At 44.5% G+C, this 16,469-nt stretch overlaps 1 protein-coding gene across 2 annotated transcripts in view; it reads right to left on the minus strand.

Annotated features, from left to right (window-relative positions):
• Positions 1 to 10,594, minus strand: part of WASF3 (WASP family member 3) — a 73,227-nt gene extending 62,633 nt beyond the window's left edge. For both annotated transcript variants that reach the window (XM_061133139.1, XM_061133137.1), the window contains exon 1: positions 10,511 to 10,594. The gene's annotated coding sequence lies outside the window, so the exon portion shown is untranslated. The remainder of the gene's footprint in view (positions 1 to 10,510) is intronic.
• Positions 10,595 to 16,469: the final 5,875 nt, after the last annotated feature.

Consider the following 16,469-nt stretch of genomic DNA (forward strand, 5'->3'; position numbering starts at 1 on the left):
TCACAAATTCTGCTACAAGAGGAAACACTTCCTAATTCATTCTACAAACCAGTTTTATGCTGACACCAAAGCCAAACAAAATACCACAAGGAAACTATACATCAACAACCCTCTTGAATTAGATGCAAAAACCCTCAACAAAATATTAACAAATCAAATCTAGAAAATAAAGAGTTACATATCATGAACAAATTGGATTTATCCTAGGAATGCAAAGTTAGCTTAACCCCACAAAATCAATTAGCACAACATGTCATATTAATACGGAGAAGGCAGTGGCAACCCACTCCAGTACTCTTGCCTGGAAAATCCCATGGACAGAGGAGCCTGGTAGACTGCAGTCCATGGGGTCACGAAGAGTCGGACATGACTGAGCGACTTCACTTTCACTTTTCCCTTTCATGCATTGGAGAAGGAAATGGCAATCCACTCCAGTGTTCTTGCCTGGAGAACCCCAGGGACGGCAGAGCCTGGTGGGCTGCCGTCTACAGGGTCGCACGGAGTCAGACACGACTGAAGCGACTTAGCAGCAGCAGCAGTCAATTTCATGACTAGAGCATGTCATGATCCTATATGTAGAAAGTCCTAGGGAATCCACAGTGACACTGCTAAAACCAAAAGACAGGTTCTATAAGGTCACAGGACACAAACCAGCACAAAGCAACTGGTGCCATGAAACCAGAAGACGACTGCTTCCTGGCAGGAAAGCAATGGCAAACCTAGACCGTGTGTTGAAAAGCAGAGACATTACTCTGCCAACAAAGGTCCACATAGTCAAGGCTAGGGTCTTCCCAGTGGTTGTGAGAGTTGGACCGTAGAGAAGGCAGAATGCCAAAGAATTGATGCCTTTGAACTGTGGCGCTGGAGAAGACTCCTCAAAGTCCCTTGGACTGCAAGAAGATCAAATCAATCAATCTTAAGGGAGATCAACCCTGAATATTCACTGAAAGGACTGAAGCTGAAGTTTCAGTATTTTGGTCATCTGATGCGAACAGGCGACTCATTGGAAAAGTCCCTGATGGTGGGAAAGATTGAGGGCAGAAGGAGAAGAGGGTGTCAGAAGATGAGATGGCTGGAAGGCATCACCCATGCAATGAACATGATCTTGGGCAAACTCCAGGAGATGGTGAGGGACAGGGAGGCCTGGCGTGCTGCAGTCTAAGGGGTTGCAAAGAGTCGGACATGACTGGGTGACTGAACAAGAAGAAGGTGAAAACAAAGGTTTTTCTTTTTAATTACATTAAAAACATTTAAAACAGACTCAAATGGCCTCTTCCTTTTCTTTTTCTACTTAAATGTTTAAAACTTTTTTTCTTGGAAATATTTCACATCTACAAAAAGGTTCACATCCCCCTAAACCTACAACTTTTAGAGAATTACCATAAAGTGGACAAATCCAGGTAATTCACAGAGATCATGAAGTGGGGCACTGTCAGCACCCTCAGATGTGCCCTCCATGCCCGCTCAGGTGTTAATCCTTTCTCCTTCCCAAAGGGAACCATTTCCTTAACACCCCTTTTTAATTTTATTTAAATAAAATCTCACAGTTATGAATTCTGCTGTTTAGCATCTTCTGCCCAACATTAAATGTACGAGATTATCACTGTTGTTGCATGGAGCTTAATGTTTTCCGTTTCTATCACTGAACAATACGTGAATTCACCACCATTTACTCAGTCGCTCTACTGCTGATGAACATCTAGACTGTTTCCAAACGGGCTACTGCAGCAGTGCTGCTGTGACCACCACCATACCTGCATCCTGGTAGGGTCTTGCATTTCTGCTGGATGTGTGTACACCTAGAACAGAGATTCTGGCTCACAAGGCATGTAGATAGTCAGCTTTAGTAAATAACGCCTGACAATTCTCCATGTTTGTGACAATCTGCACACCCATGGGTCAGGGATACGAGTGCCCGCTGCCCCACTGCTCTCCACGCTACAGGCCTCTGTCTGGTCTTTTCCATGTTAGCCAATCTGATGACTGTACGGTGGCATCTCAGGATTGTTTCTATCTGTGCTTCCTGATTCCTAATGAATTTAAGCTTCTTTTCATGTGTTCACTGGCCATCTGTATGGCCATACCTGTACATTTGCAAAATACTTATTCAAATCTCTTACCCATTTTTCTTTTGGATCACACACCAATTCTCAAAAAGACCATACTTTCCAAACTTTCTGTATGTAATACAATCAAATGTCTACACATTTCTGGTTCTGTTTCAGGGCCTTCTACACAATTTCATTAATCTATTTGCCTACACCTGTACCAATATTGCACTGTCTAGAACATATGACTTTATAAACTCTTGATATCTGATAAATGCACCAGTTCTTCTTCAAGGGTGTCTTGAAATTCTTTGCTCTCTACATTCATATAAATCCTAGAAACACATAGCCAATTTCCACACCCCCAAATTTTTTCAGGCTATGGACTAGAGTTGAAAGGAATCTGTATCAATTTAGGAAGAATGGACATCTCTGTAATATTAGTCTTTCACTCCATGAATATGGTATATTCCTTCTTTACTTACCTGTTCCTTGAATTTTCTAAATATTTTATGGTTTTCTATGTAAAGGTATTGCAAATTACTTTCAAGTTCTACTCCTGTACATTCAGATACTTACTGTTGTTATAAACAGTACCTTTATTAACTTCATTTTCTAATTGTTTATGGCTATAGAGAATCTAGCAAGCAGCCTAAACACCCATCTTAAGTCTAATAACTTACACATAATCTTTTGGATGTTTATACATACAAAATAGTTTTGTCTGCATGTACTGAATTTTCTCCTCTTCCAACTCTTGTAGCTTTTATTTCGTTTTCTTATCTTCGTGCACTGGCAAGAACCCACAACATAATGCTGAATAAATGTGATAATAACAAGCATCCGTATCTCATTTCCAATTTCAGAAGGTCACTTTTTATTATTTCACCACCAATATGACACCTGCTGCACATTTTCTTCCAGATACTCTTCCTGCTTTGCTTGAAAGTTTTTCATCACAAATAGATATTAAATTTAGTGTTTCCTGCATCTAATGGTGATTGTCTAGTTTTTTTCCTTCATTAATATGGTGATATACACTGGATTCTGAATGCTAAACCAACAATGCATGCTAGAATAAACACAAATAGCACATGATGTATTATCCTCTTATATTAATAGATATAACTATTATTTTTTAGGATTTAGCAAGCACATTTATGAATCAGACTACCCTTTGATTTTTTTCCTTGTAACATCCTTGACAATATTAGATATTAAAATTATGCTGGCCTGGCAGGACTTCCAGGCTCCAAGGATTTTTGTCTACCTAATTTAAAATCTCCCCATTCTCCCTCCAAACCATCCATAAGAAGAGTGAAAAATCCACCTATGACCATGCCTTCCAGCATTAATAGAGAAGGCAAAATACAACAGCCTTCAAACTACTTGTAAGTAGAGGAATAAACTGAATTCCAACAGAGCTTCCAACACACACCACCTCAAGCCACTTGAGTCACTGACACCTTGCATTATTCAAATAAGCCCATCACATCTAAAACAATGACCTGGAAGGCTCGAATGCCACTGACAGTACAGATATTGTCGTTTTAATTCCCAATCCTCATAGAGTTTTCATTCTCATTATTTATAACAGCTTTATTATTATGAGCATCTCCTATAAGTTAATTCAAGCCTCTATGTAATGGGGGAACAAGAGCAATAAGCCCCCATTGTTTCTGTCCAATAAAATCATCAAGTATCCCAATAAATATTTGAAAAGAGTACACATTCCATTTAAACAAAACTGTACTTGGAACTTTCACTTATACACAGTGGATCTAAGTTATTTCGGTGTCCAAAAAAAAAGAAAAAAAAATGCTGAGTAAATATAAAAATACAGGACAATATCATTTGTCTCAAGTGAAATTTGACAATCATTAGCCACCAAATAGCTGCAGAAATAAAGCCACAAACTTCCAAACTGTGTATCAGGAAATAGTAGCCACAGATGTGGCTTAAAAGAAATTCTCTTCTAAACCCTTCAATGCCTAATCTCTAATACAATTCTTTCAAATGATGCCCAAAGGTTTTGTCATGTCCATAGTTTTTTGTTTGTTTTTTTTTTTTGGAGGAGTAGAATGTCCAGGATTGTCCTGGACATCCTGAAGAAGGTTTTAACTAACCTATGTGACTGCAATGGACAAACAGTGCATTTTTAATTAGGCTCAGGCAGGGACTTCACTAAGGCTGACAAGCCTGTAACCATTCAAAATTACAATGCCAATTTGTAAAAAGAAGTAATGTTTTAATAATCTTCCTCCCTGGGACATCTCAAAGAACAACTTCCACTGCAGTCAAGCCTTTGGAAACAAAGCTGTTTGCCATGTGCAATTGAAATCTGAAGACAGGTGACTGGGGAGTTTGGGGGATTCTGTGTACTGCCGTTTTTTAAATCAATAATCAAGGTGGTTAACTCTGAACTGTACAAAAATGGGAGACAAATCCTATGGAAAACCAAGAACAAAGATATGTTCTAAATCTACAGGGTCGGTTATAAAACAAATTAGTTTTCTGTTACTACTGAAACAGACGAATGTCTTATCTTAAAAAATTACAATCATGGCCCCCAAATTAAGATGTCACTTTGCAGAAATGGAAGGTGACTCTGTGGCTCCCCTTTCCAGGCTACGGACAGCCGCTCTGAGGATGAGACCAGCAGGAGCACACGCTGCTTCATCTCTCTCCTTGTAACTTCCTGGTTAATGCCATCCCACTTCGGACTGGACACTTGGCTCTCTGTTTAGGCCCTATTCCTTCCAGGCACCACAAGGAGTAATTTAAATCCCTGAGCCTCTCCAGAAGCATTCATTCTAGCCTGAGGAAAGAGCTACAATGTCAGGCCGATGCAGAAATCTGCCAGGTAACTCCCTAACCCAGCACTACATAAAGGAACAGGTGAAAACCAAAAACCACAGCATCATATACAAGTTTGAAAAGCTGAAAGAAAATAAGTGTGACGCTAGCAGGACAAAATGACTCCAGTCAAGTTTTTACAATTACACAGTAGGGGTAGTGCTCTGCTTAGGTCATGAATCAAAATTTATGACATTCAGTCAATGAAAAAATATTTGTTGAGGCTCTTCTATGGGCAAGGAATACACGATTTCATTCATTTAGTGGATAAAATATGGCCACATGGGCTCTGGTTCACAGTCAATCACATCCATACCTTTACACTGCCAACAGAATTTCACTGAACTGTTGACAAGCACAAAACAGGGACCTGCACTCAGGGAGAGGATGGCAGGAGATGAACTAAAATGGAACTGTTGCCGTAGATAATAAAATCTTTGGATTGGGACTCCCTTGGTGGCCCAGTGGCAAAGACTCCATGCTCCCAATGCAGCCGGCCTAGGTTCAAGCCCTGGCCAGGGAACTAGATCCCACATGCCACAACTAAAGACTCCACCTGCCGCCATAAAGATCAAAGACCCTACATGCTGCAACTAAGACCCAGGGCAGTCAAAATAATAAAAATAAACATTAAAAAAAAAAAACAACTTTGGATAGCACTGGAACACAACTTTTAAGGTCCAATACTGTCAGAAGCACTCAGAGACCAAAGGTCAAGTTGGCTGGCAGAAGACAATGAGTGTTACCCTTTGAGCTAAGGCTATGAGCTATTGAGGTCTTTACCTGAGGTCATCTGACAAAGCCAGACACATCTACCAAGACAGGCACCTCCTGTCAGGTTCCTGCCCATCAGGAGTTTATAGATGGTGAATGAGACAATTAACCCTCTGCCTCACCTCTCTGGCTTTAGAGGACAGGAGTTTGGCTCTATCAATCCTGTCACCACCAGTAACTATCATGATACATGGTAGGCATTCAAACAAGAGGGAACCTCCTGAAAAGAACCAGAAAGCAAAAACTAAAAGAAAGAAATTAAAATAAATAAAACATTGAAATAGTTCAAGGATATGTAATACAACTGAAAACATCTTTACATCAATTTCAAGACCATTGTTCCAGAAGGTCAAAGGGTATCTCAACAACGGGCATTAAGAGGGGAAAAAATCTCATTTGTAAGAAGTCTGAGAAATGATCCCAGGTGCTAAGCTCAGACTCAAGGCTCAGAGGCTCTAACAGACCTGAAAAGTGAGAAAATACCCTGGGGTGTTTGGGATATTTAAAATTTTTTAAAAATAAAAAGTCAACAGAGGTGAAGAGCTAACCTCAGAGACAAGAGGCATGGTCCAGGGAAAAAAAAACAGATGAGGGTGACTCCAAAGATCTGGAGTGAAATCTGAGTATGGAGAATATTCTAATCGAAGGACATCTATTAAGTTAGGGGGAGGGGTTCTGATAGGAAACAAACAAGACTGGCCTTGAGGCCAGTGGCCAAGAAAGCACCACCAGGACGGTGCAGCCAGAGAAAGGATGTCACAGACAATGTGACCCCCCAAGGACACCAGGACCCGGGAAAATGACAAGGCTGTGTACACAAATACCCATCCTTAGAAGAACCACCTGCTGCAGGAAAAGCATGCTTTAAGAGGAAAACAGCATCTTAAGAAGACTGCTTTTAACAAAGGAAACTTCTGACAGTAGTGGACCTTAAAAGTTGTGTTCTAATGCTATCCAAAGTTTTTTTTTTAATATTTATTTTTATTTATTTATTTTGGCTGCGCCGGGTCTTAGTTGCAGCATGTAGGGTCTTTGATCTCTGTTGTGGCAGGCGGAGTCTTTAGTTGCAGCATGTGGGTTCTAGTTCCTTGACCAGGGGCCTTGAACCTGAGGCCCTGTGCTGGGAGCACGAAAGTCCCAATCCAAAGATTTTACTATCTACTGCAACAGTTCCATTTTAGCTTAACTCATAACAATCCTCTGAGTGCCAGTCCCCGTTTTGTGCTTGTCACAAAACACAAAACTCACCCTGAACTAGGGTTCCTCTCTAAGCAAAGGCCCTTCTCTCATCTTCAAAATCTAGCCTTCCCTGACTGGCTTCACCCCCTTCGCTCCATCACCCCTCAATCCAGAGCAGTAAGGCTCCCTTGAGATGCCTCCTGCCAAAATCAGTAACTACATCTTAGGGCTAAATCCAACAAAAATCTTGAAACCACCATCCAAAGGCATGTCTGTCTAGCACCCTCTCCCCCTTGGTCCTTTAATATGCTCAAACGCCTCCAGTAAAAAAGAAGAAAATGCCCCCCTTCACCTACCCTCCTCCATCACCCTTCAGCACCACACTTCTGGCCCCCCCTTACAAGGAAGCCCCCTTACAAACCGGCTGTCTTGCTTCTGTTCCCATAACTGTGTCACCACTGCCATCACCTCTGTGATAATGTCCTGGCTGCTATCACCCCCCCTTGAATGACGTTTCACTGGATCATGGTTTCCCAGACACCAACCATGTCCCCAACTCCCGTTTGCAGTCTTGACGTGGCAGCCTGCCTTTTAAATATGAGAACCCCTCAGAGTCCATTCTCCTCACTTCTCTTCTCACTCTACACATGCTTCCTGAATAACCTGATCTACTCCACAGCCTCCACTGTTAACAAAGGCAGAGGTTCCAGAACTTTCTCTGCTCACTGCACATGTTCACTGCACCCAGAAAATACCCAGCGAGTAATGAAACCCTTAGCTACATGAAAGTAACAAGTATCTACTAGCAACTTAGTACCCATTTGAAAACAGTGCACTTCTATTGAGAGAAAACCGGTATTTTACTTCACTCTTAAATAAACCATGAACAGCCCACATGCCTGTGTGGAACAGCTCACAATTTCTCACACCTGGAGTCAGACTGGATACCATTCCCCCCAGCCCTTCCCTAGCAAGCAGGGAAGGTCTAGCTTTGCAAAGATGACATCATCAGAAGGAATTTTGTAGAAACTCTGGTGGAAGCTGTCCTTAGGTGCTCAGCGCTGACAGGTGTTTGCACCGCTGAGGCTCCTTCAACAATTTAATCCCCACAATCTCCCTGTGAGTTCACTGTAGCAAGTAGTTTGGGAGCCAGTGCTGAGAACTCTCGAGTGTGTGTCTCCAAGTCCAGACACCTCCCAATATCTGGATCCCAGTGCAGCCACTGACCGATGCGCCCTGCAGGCACCTTGAACTTGACAAGGTCAGCATCTTCCCCCAAGGGAATGGCTGCTGCTCCCTGACCTGGTGTCGAGGGACAGCAGTGCCATCCACCAGCCAATACCCTGCATGGCCCTGTCCCCTCCCTCTGCCAACACACACAACCCCATCCTACTCTTCAACCCCCCTCCCTCCAGCCTTGCCCCAGTGCCTGTTCTCCAAGGACACACCTGACCATGGAGAAAGAAACAGGACAGGACTAGAGCGCCAATAAGAGGAGGAGAGGAGACTGCAGACTTTCTACTCCACTGATCTCTAGAGTGATGTTAAAATTATTGTACAATATGCATTATTTATGCACTGCTGGTCTACGATATTCCTGTATTACCTGCCTAAAATGAGGTGGAGGTAAAGAACCAGCGCAGAAGAAGAATGCAGAGGTCCAAATGCCAAGAGCATTTGGAAAAACCAGGTGCTAAGAAAAGGATGGAAAAGAGAAGTTGAGCATTTGCAGTCTGTCCAGCCATGTGGAGGCGCTCCCAAGAAAATATAAGGAACGACAGTCGCCTATGCCTGGAAAATACAATCTCGAAGAGCTATCCTTCAGAGAAAGTTCTGGGCACTCTGCAGGACCATCAGCAGTGGCCCAGGAGCTCAGATACCTCTGAACACTTGAAACAGGCAACTGTTTCAATCAAAATGTTCCAATAACCAAAAAGTTCCTTGTCACATGCAGACCTCCACAGGAAGAAGGGTAAAGCCCACCTACAAGGACACACTGGGAAGAGAAGCGATGCCCTAATGCTGGCAGGACTGCTCAGCGAAGTGTGTTTTTCTACCTTTATATTCAGAATTTGTAAAAATGGTATAGAACATCATTGACTATTCAGTCAATAAATCTGAGACAGACAGAGAAAACGATGCTATAATGCAACTTCAGGTCAGCAACCAGAAGGGCAGGAACAATTTTTTATAAGTAGATAGTTCTAGAACAAGCTTTTCATGGTGGTAAGAAAACAGAGACTACAGGTCAGATGGTAACTACATAAAGCCAAGCAAACTTTCCAACCTAGTGAGTTCGAACCGTCTGAAAAGACACAACTCTCATGAATATAAATTAAGAAGGTCTTTTAAAATGAAGAAAAATGAGTCTGACTGTGGCTGTTCTTAGAAAGGAGCCCAGACACACAATGAGAACTGCCTATGGGAAAGACCAGACCGGCTTCCTTTTGTTTAACCTCTCAAGCAGATAAAAAGAACTAGCTTTCAAGAATCTCCGCATTGTTTCACTGCTAGAAAAGGAAAGTTGGGTGAAGCAGATACAAAAAGAAGCAACCAACCTTCAGCGGAATTTGCCCTAGAGGCAAAAGAAAAGTAAGTCAATTATAATACTTTGAGCCTAATTTCGATAGAGAAGCAGACATTTTAAATTTTTGGCAAACCTCATTTTTTTTTAAAGATGCAAAACATTTCTAATGGCTGGCTCCTCCCCTTAAAAAAATGTGGATTCCAGTTCTTAAGTTAGTATCTCCTGCCCCACGAGACACTTGATTTGAAGCGCTTCAAAATCTAAAGCAGACCTTTTAAAGTGTCAGCTTTTAAAAACTTATTAATTATTGCTAGTAGTGACTGAGTATTTAAAATTCACCCCCATATGAGAAAGAATTCCTATTCCGCCCAATAGCAGCTAAGAAATGAGATGTTCCATTCATCCCTTAAGCCCACGGCTGAGTTTCTTAATAATTAAGAACTCTGCTCTCCACCAGGGAACTCTCCCTTGCAGAACTGAACCAAGAAGAAATCGCCATTGCCCGTGAGCCGGCACACCGAGAGGGAAAGGCTTTCGCCCCCGGCCGAAGCCCCGGGCCCCGCCGGCCCCGCGGGGAGAGTCTCCCCGAAGGACGCATCCCTGCCCAGCGACCCCGCGGCCCCGCGGCCCCGCAGCGCGCCGCTCCCGGGCTGCCGACCCCTTCCCGGAGCCCAGCCCGAACGAAGGCCGAGGCCGGGACCCTGACCTCGGGTGCCCGCAGCCCAGGGGGAGGGCCGAGCCGAGCGGAGAAAGCCGGACCTCGGGCGGCGGGCACCCGGGGACCGGGCCAAGGTGCGACGAGGGCGCGCGCAGCCCGGAGGGACGCGAGGTTCCCGGGCGCTGGGCAGCCCCGCGCTCGTGCGTGCGGCGCGAGCCGAGGCCCGGGCGCCCGCCCTGGTGCCGGGAGGCGCGTACCGGGGCCAAGGGCCGCAGACCGACCGCTGGAAGCCGGCGGGGAGGATGCGCCGGGCCGCAGTGGGCCCGGCCGATCGCCCAGGCGCCCGGGCGATGCAGCAAGTTCACTTGGCCGCGGGGCTGCGGGGCGCGCGCCCGCCTCCGCCCGGCCCGGAGCCGGCAGGGATCTAGGCCGGGGACAGACAGCCGGCCGGCCGCAGCACGCACTCACCGGTCCGCGCCCCCAGCTCCATGGTCCCACCGCGGCCGCCCCGCACCTCCCGCACCGCCCCGCACCGCCCCGCGCGCAGCGGCGCCGGCGACGCCGCCTCCGGCCCGGCCACGGCCGCGGCCACGCCCCCTCCCGGCTGGGGGCCCGGCGGAGCGGGGTGGGGCCCAGCGCCGGCTCCACCAACCAGGGCCCGCTCACCGACCGCGGCTCTCGGATTGGCGGGCGCCTCGGCCAATGGGGGCGCGGTAGGAGCGCGGCGCGTCTGCGCCGAGAGGCGGGGCATTGCGGAGGAGGCGGCACTTAGCCTTGGTCCTCCGCCCCGGGCTTGGGGATGGGGCTCTGGCCGAAGTCCCTCCCCCGGGGGTTGGACAGATGAGGACGCTGTGGGCAGAGTTCAGCGTGCGGACCGTGCATCCTCTCCGCTTACGATGGGCCCACTGCAGTCCCTTCGGGTGTCCTCCCCTACCTGAACCTTGGCGGGCTTGGAGGGCTCTTGCAGACAGAGATGCATGTACCTGCGTGCTGCAGAGTTGAAGGCTGGCCGCCCTGAGAGGATTAGAGCCGTGCCCGCGGTTGGTCTTATGCCCTTCTCAAATCCTTTACCGGCCTCCCTGCAGAGCATTCTCATCTCCCTCTGCAGGTGTTTTCCCTTCTTTTCCCCAACTCCAGTCTCCCTCTTTCCAAATGTGAGAGAATCCACAATATCTATTAAACGCAGGGTACGCCTGAAACTACTCAGCCAAGCCCCCTGGCAGTGGGACTTGATGACTTAGGGGTAAACTTAAGGAAAGAAAAGAAGGGGGGGCGGGGGGGAGGAAAAGGGAGGAAAGGAAGACAAAAAGAGAGAGAGAGAAGCCAATTATGTTCTCCTAGGTCCTGAAGGATGTGTGGATCATAACAAACAGTGGAAAACTCTTAAAGAGATGGGAATAACAGACCATCTTACCTGCCTCCTGAGAAACCTGTATGCCGGTCAAGAAGCAATAGTTAAAACCTTATATGGTACAACTGACTGAGTCAGGATTCAGAAAGAAGTATGATAGGACTGTTTATTGTCACCCTGTTTATTTAACTTATGCGCAGAGCACATCATGAGAAATGCAGGGCTGGAAGAGTTACAAGATGGAATCAAGCTTGCAGGGAGAGACAGCAACAACTTCAGATACGCGGATGATACCACTCTAAAGGCAGAAAACGAAAGGAACTAAAGAACCTCTTGATGAGGGTGAAGGAGAGTGAAAAAGCTTAAACTAAAACTAAATATTAAAAACTAAATATTAAAAACTAAAACTTAAACTCAGTTAAAGTTAGTTTAAAACTTAGGCTTAAAACTAAATATTAAAAAAACTAAGATCATGGCATCTGGCCCCATCATTTCATGGCAAATAGAAGAGGAAAGGTGGAAGCAGTGACAGATTTCCTCTGCTTGGGCTCTACAATCACTGCGGATGGTGGCTGCAGCCATGAAATTAGAAGACGATTGCTTCTTGGCAGGAAAGCTATGACAAACCTAGGCAGTGTGTTAAAAAGCAAAGACATCACTTTGCCTACAAAGGTCCCTATAGTCAAGGCTATGGTCTTCCCAGTAGTCACATACAGTTGTGAGAGTTGGACCATAAAGAAGGCAGAGTGCCAAAGAATTGATGCTTTTGAACTGTGGTGCTGGAGAAGGCTCTTGAGAGTCCCTGGACAGTAAGATCAAACCAGTCAATCCTAAAGGAAATCCACCCTGAATACTCATTGTTAAGGGGAACTTCAGCTGAACCTGAAGCTCCAATACTTTGGCCACCTGATGCAAAGAGCTGACTCATTGGAAAAGACCCTGATGCTGGGAAAGATTGAAGGCAGAAGGAGAACAGGGTGACAGAGGATGAGATGGTTGGATGGCAGCACAAGTGCAATGGATATGAACTTGGGCAAAATCCAGGAGATGGTAGGGGACAGGAGGTCTAGGAGAAGGAAATGGCAACCCACTCCAGTATTCTTGCCTGGAGAATCCCAGGGACAGAGGAGCCTGGTGGGCTGCCATCTATGGGGTCACTCAGAGTCAGACACGACTGAGTGACTTAGTAGCAGCAGCAGCAGCAGGGAGGCCTGGCTTGCTACAGCCCATGGGGTTGCAAAGAGCCAGACATGACCTGGTGACTGAACAACAACAGCTTTATTCTTTTGATTTACCAATAAGAACACTAAATCCCAAGTTCAAATCCCAATAAAGAGTTCTAGAAAAACTAACTCAGGTTGTCTTTACAGACATGTGATAACTACCCACATCTTATCCTGCTGGTAACAGCAACTACATGCTAGGAAAAATGCATAGTAGTTGATAACAATTTTAGCAATGTTTGCAGCACTGGAAATGCAGAAGAAAAAGCATACACCCCTCTTTATGTGTAATCTATTAACCTACATTACTTCCAAAGGAAGGGTTTTTGAAGCTCTATTTTAAGGTGACATATATTTAGTTTCCATATCATGGCAACATGAAATATACTGGCTATTCATAAGGTAAACAGGATATTAGTGAATTATCACAGTGCTCTGTATTTGAAGTATTAATACCCGAGTGATAAATTTCTGCTCAATTCAAAGCTGAACTGGCATTCAAGTTAAAATGTTTTTTCTTCATTCTGTCTTCACTTACCCAGGGGAGTAGCTTCCATGTCTATATTTAGGTCATTGATTTAGAATTCAAAAACATGAAGGCATAGATTACCCAGAGTGTGTTTTCAGGGCTGCTAATCACATTTGCCTTGTTCCTCCTGGCTTCAGTGACCGCCTCCCACCACCGTATATAAAGTGCTGCTACACTTAATTTACACCTTCTATTAGCTCTTAATTGTATTATCCTGATGTGTACAGGGTTGTCTCCTAGAAGTTGGCCTGATCTCAAATTAGATGGTAAATCCCATGAGGGTAAGGCACTTACTTTCTACTCCTGTTTCCTCACTGCATAATGTCTAGAGCAGTGCTGGAACATCCAGTAAATATAACCCTACCCTAGTACCGTGTCCACAATGTAGAACATTTTCTTCAAATATACTACTTCTGTGAACCAGTCCTTCAGATAAAATTGCTCAGAGCATTTTCATTAAAGGGCTAATGCCTCACACTTAACAGAGCTTGAAAAATGTTGCCAAATCTGGAGTCAATTGGTTGCCTGTAACAGAAACTTGAGGCAAGTGTATAAGAGGGAGGGGGAAGAGGGGGTGTTTCTTAACCACATAGTAGGAAGGCTGGAGTCAGCCTGGGGCTTCTGCCTCAGCTCCAAGGGGTCCGTGGGTGTCAGCCTCCTTCCCCCCATTGTCTCTGCTGTCCTTGACATGTGACTCTGTCTCCGTCTCACATATGCCTGCTCCCCTCTGGACGTTGTCTCATACTCTGGAAAATGGTAGGGGGATGGGTAAAGGACACAAGGGCAAAGAGATGACTGCCAACTGAATCTTCCCCTTAACAGTCTTTCTGGGAGGTCCCAACCACCACCTGCTGCCTGCTTCTGATTGGCCAGACATGTGTCACACTGACCACCCTTAGATGCCAAAGAATCTAAAAGTAACATAAGCCATGGACCTTGTCTGCACCAGTGTCAGGGCTCTGATAGTGAGGGAAAAGGGGAATGTAGTTTCTTTCATGGTCGCCCAGTCTCTTCCCTCACTCTTATTTATTTATTCATGAGATGACCCACTTTTTTAAACAAGTCATTCAAATCTCAGTAAGAAAACAAAGAGCCCAGTGTAAAAGTGAGCAAAAGGTCTGAAGAGACTCCTCATCAAAGTAGAGAGGGCAATATTCATTACATGTCAGAGATCTGTAAGTCAAACAATGAAATACTGCAACATACCTTCTAGAATGGCTAAAATCCAAAAAACTAATAATACCAGACCTGGAAAGGATGCCGAGCAACTGGAACAGTCGTTCCCTGCTGGTGGGAATGCAGAATGGTGCAGCCGTCTTGGAAGATAGCATGGTAGTTTTCCACAAAGCTAAGCGGAGTCTGACCACATAATCCAGCATTTGAGCCCCTTGGTATTTACCTAGATGAGTTGAAACAAAGGTCCCCGTGAGAACCTGCATCCACATGTTTGTTAACATTCACCAAACACTGGAAGCAACCAAGATGTCCTTCTGTAGGTTAATGGATAAACAAACTGGTATATCCAGACAATGGGATGTTATTCAATGATAAAAAGAAATGAGGTATCAAGCCACGAAAAGATGCAGACAAATCTGAAGTATATACAGTATTGCTAAATGAGAGAAGCTAGGCTATATACTGTGTGATTCCAACTATATGACATTCTGGAAAAGGCAAAACTATGGAGACAGTAAAAAAAGATCAGTGGTTGCCAGGGGTTAGGAGGAGGATGGGATGTATAGGCAGAATACAGGATTTTTAGGGTAGTGAGACTGCTCTGTATATTATAATCATAGACACATCATTATATATATATATATATATGTCAAAAGTCCATAGAATGTACAACCCAATGTATAACACAAAAGTGAAATATCCTGTAAACCACAGGCCTTAATTAATAAAAATGTATCAGTATTGGTTCATTCATTGTAACCATACTAAAAGATGTTGTTAATAGTAGAAACCATGTGAGGGGGTCGGTTGGGGAGGGGTGCACGTGGTGGTTGTATGGCCCTCTATCTGCGGCCCTCTATGTACTATCTGCCCAATTATCATGTGAATCTAAAACTGTGCTAAAGAATAAAGTCTATTAATCATTAAAAAAAAGCAGGAACCATAGTTAACATAATGATGTCAACATAATGAAGCTATCATAATAAAAAGAAAAAATTTGCTTTGAAGGAGTCATCTTTGTTTTATTTATGGACTTTGAATGCATTCACAGACAAATTCTATTTTCCTTCAACTACCGCTAAATCTTAAAAAGTTCTTCACATATATCTTTTTTTTTAGATTTGAAAGTGAAAGTGAAGTCACTCAGTCCTGTCCAACTCTTTGCGACCCCATGGACTGTAGCCTACCAGGCTCCTCCCTCCATGGGATTCTCCAGGCAAGAATACTGGAGTGGGTTGCCATTTCCTTCTCCAGGGGATCTTCCCAACTCAGGGATCAAACCCGGGTCTCCTGCACTGCAGGCAGACGCTTTAACCTCTGAGCCACCAGGGAAGCCCATACTTTTTTTTTTTTTAGCTTTAGTTCTGGGTAAAAGATTCACCAATTGTCTGCCACTGCCACATTTTTTTTTCAGTCTTTATCAGTCTCTCTCTCCCTCTCTGAACCCCCTCCCATTTTATCTGTCTCTGTCTATCTGTCTCTCTCTCAGCATGCATGACTTTTTTTCCATTCAACCACTGAAAGTGAATTCCAGACACCCAGACACTCTACCCTTGATACTTCAGCATGCATCTCCAGGAACAAAAACATCTTGATTGTTCTACAAGATGGGGCCATGGAGATTAGGCACACGAACTACTCAAGACTTCATCATTTCCTTTTTTTTTCCCGTATAAATATTACAGTGCCCTTATCCCCAGGAACTGAAATTCTGCTGAAGCAGTAAAATTAAGTTTGGGAGCACTGGAGGTGATGATAAAGCATCATGCTGAAGAGAATCCTGGTGATGTGAGGTGATCAGTTGTTCATGTTCTATGAAATGATGTGTGTGGAGCATGTGGTGCAGCCAGTCCTGTAACCACCAGTGAGCTGAATGCACACTGCCTGGTGTTATTATTAGGACAACTGAACAAACTCTCAAGTATATTCCTTATGAGATCCTCACAGCTATATTCTTCAAAGTTTTTGAAATGTGCCAACGTTGTTCCTCTTTACCCTTGCTGGTCAAAATCTTGGATAAATTCCCAAAGTTAAAATATAGGCAGTTTTAGTGTCATCTTTACTTTTAAATCAGATGAATCTGAGAGTGATAACACCGTGATTTTGTGAGACTCTTTATAAATGAGATACTTGCTTGGTGATGTGCTT

This window comes from Dama dama, chromosome 30, assembly GCF_033118175.1.
Source record: "Dama dama isolate Ldn47 chromosome 30, ASM3311817v1, whole genome shotgun sequence".
NCBI classification, from domain to species: domain Eukaryota; kingdom Metazoa; phylum Chordata; class Mammalia; order Artiodactyla; family Cervidae; genus Dama; species Dama dama.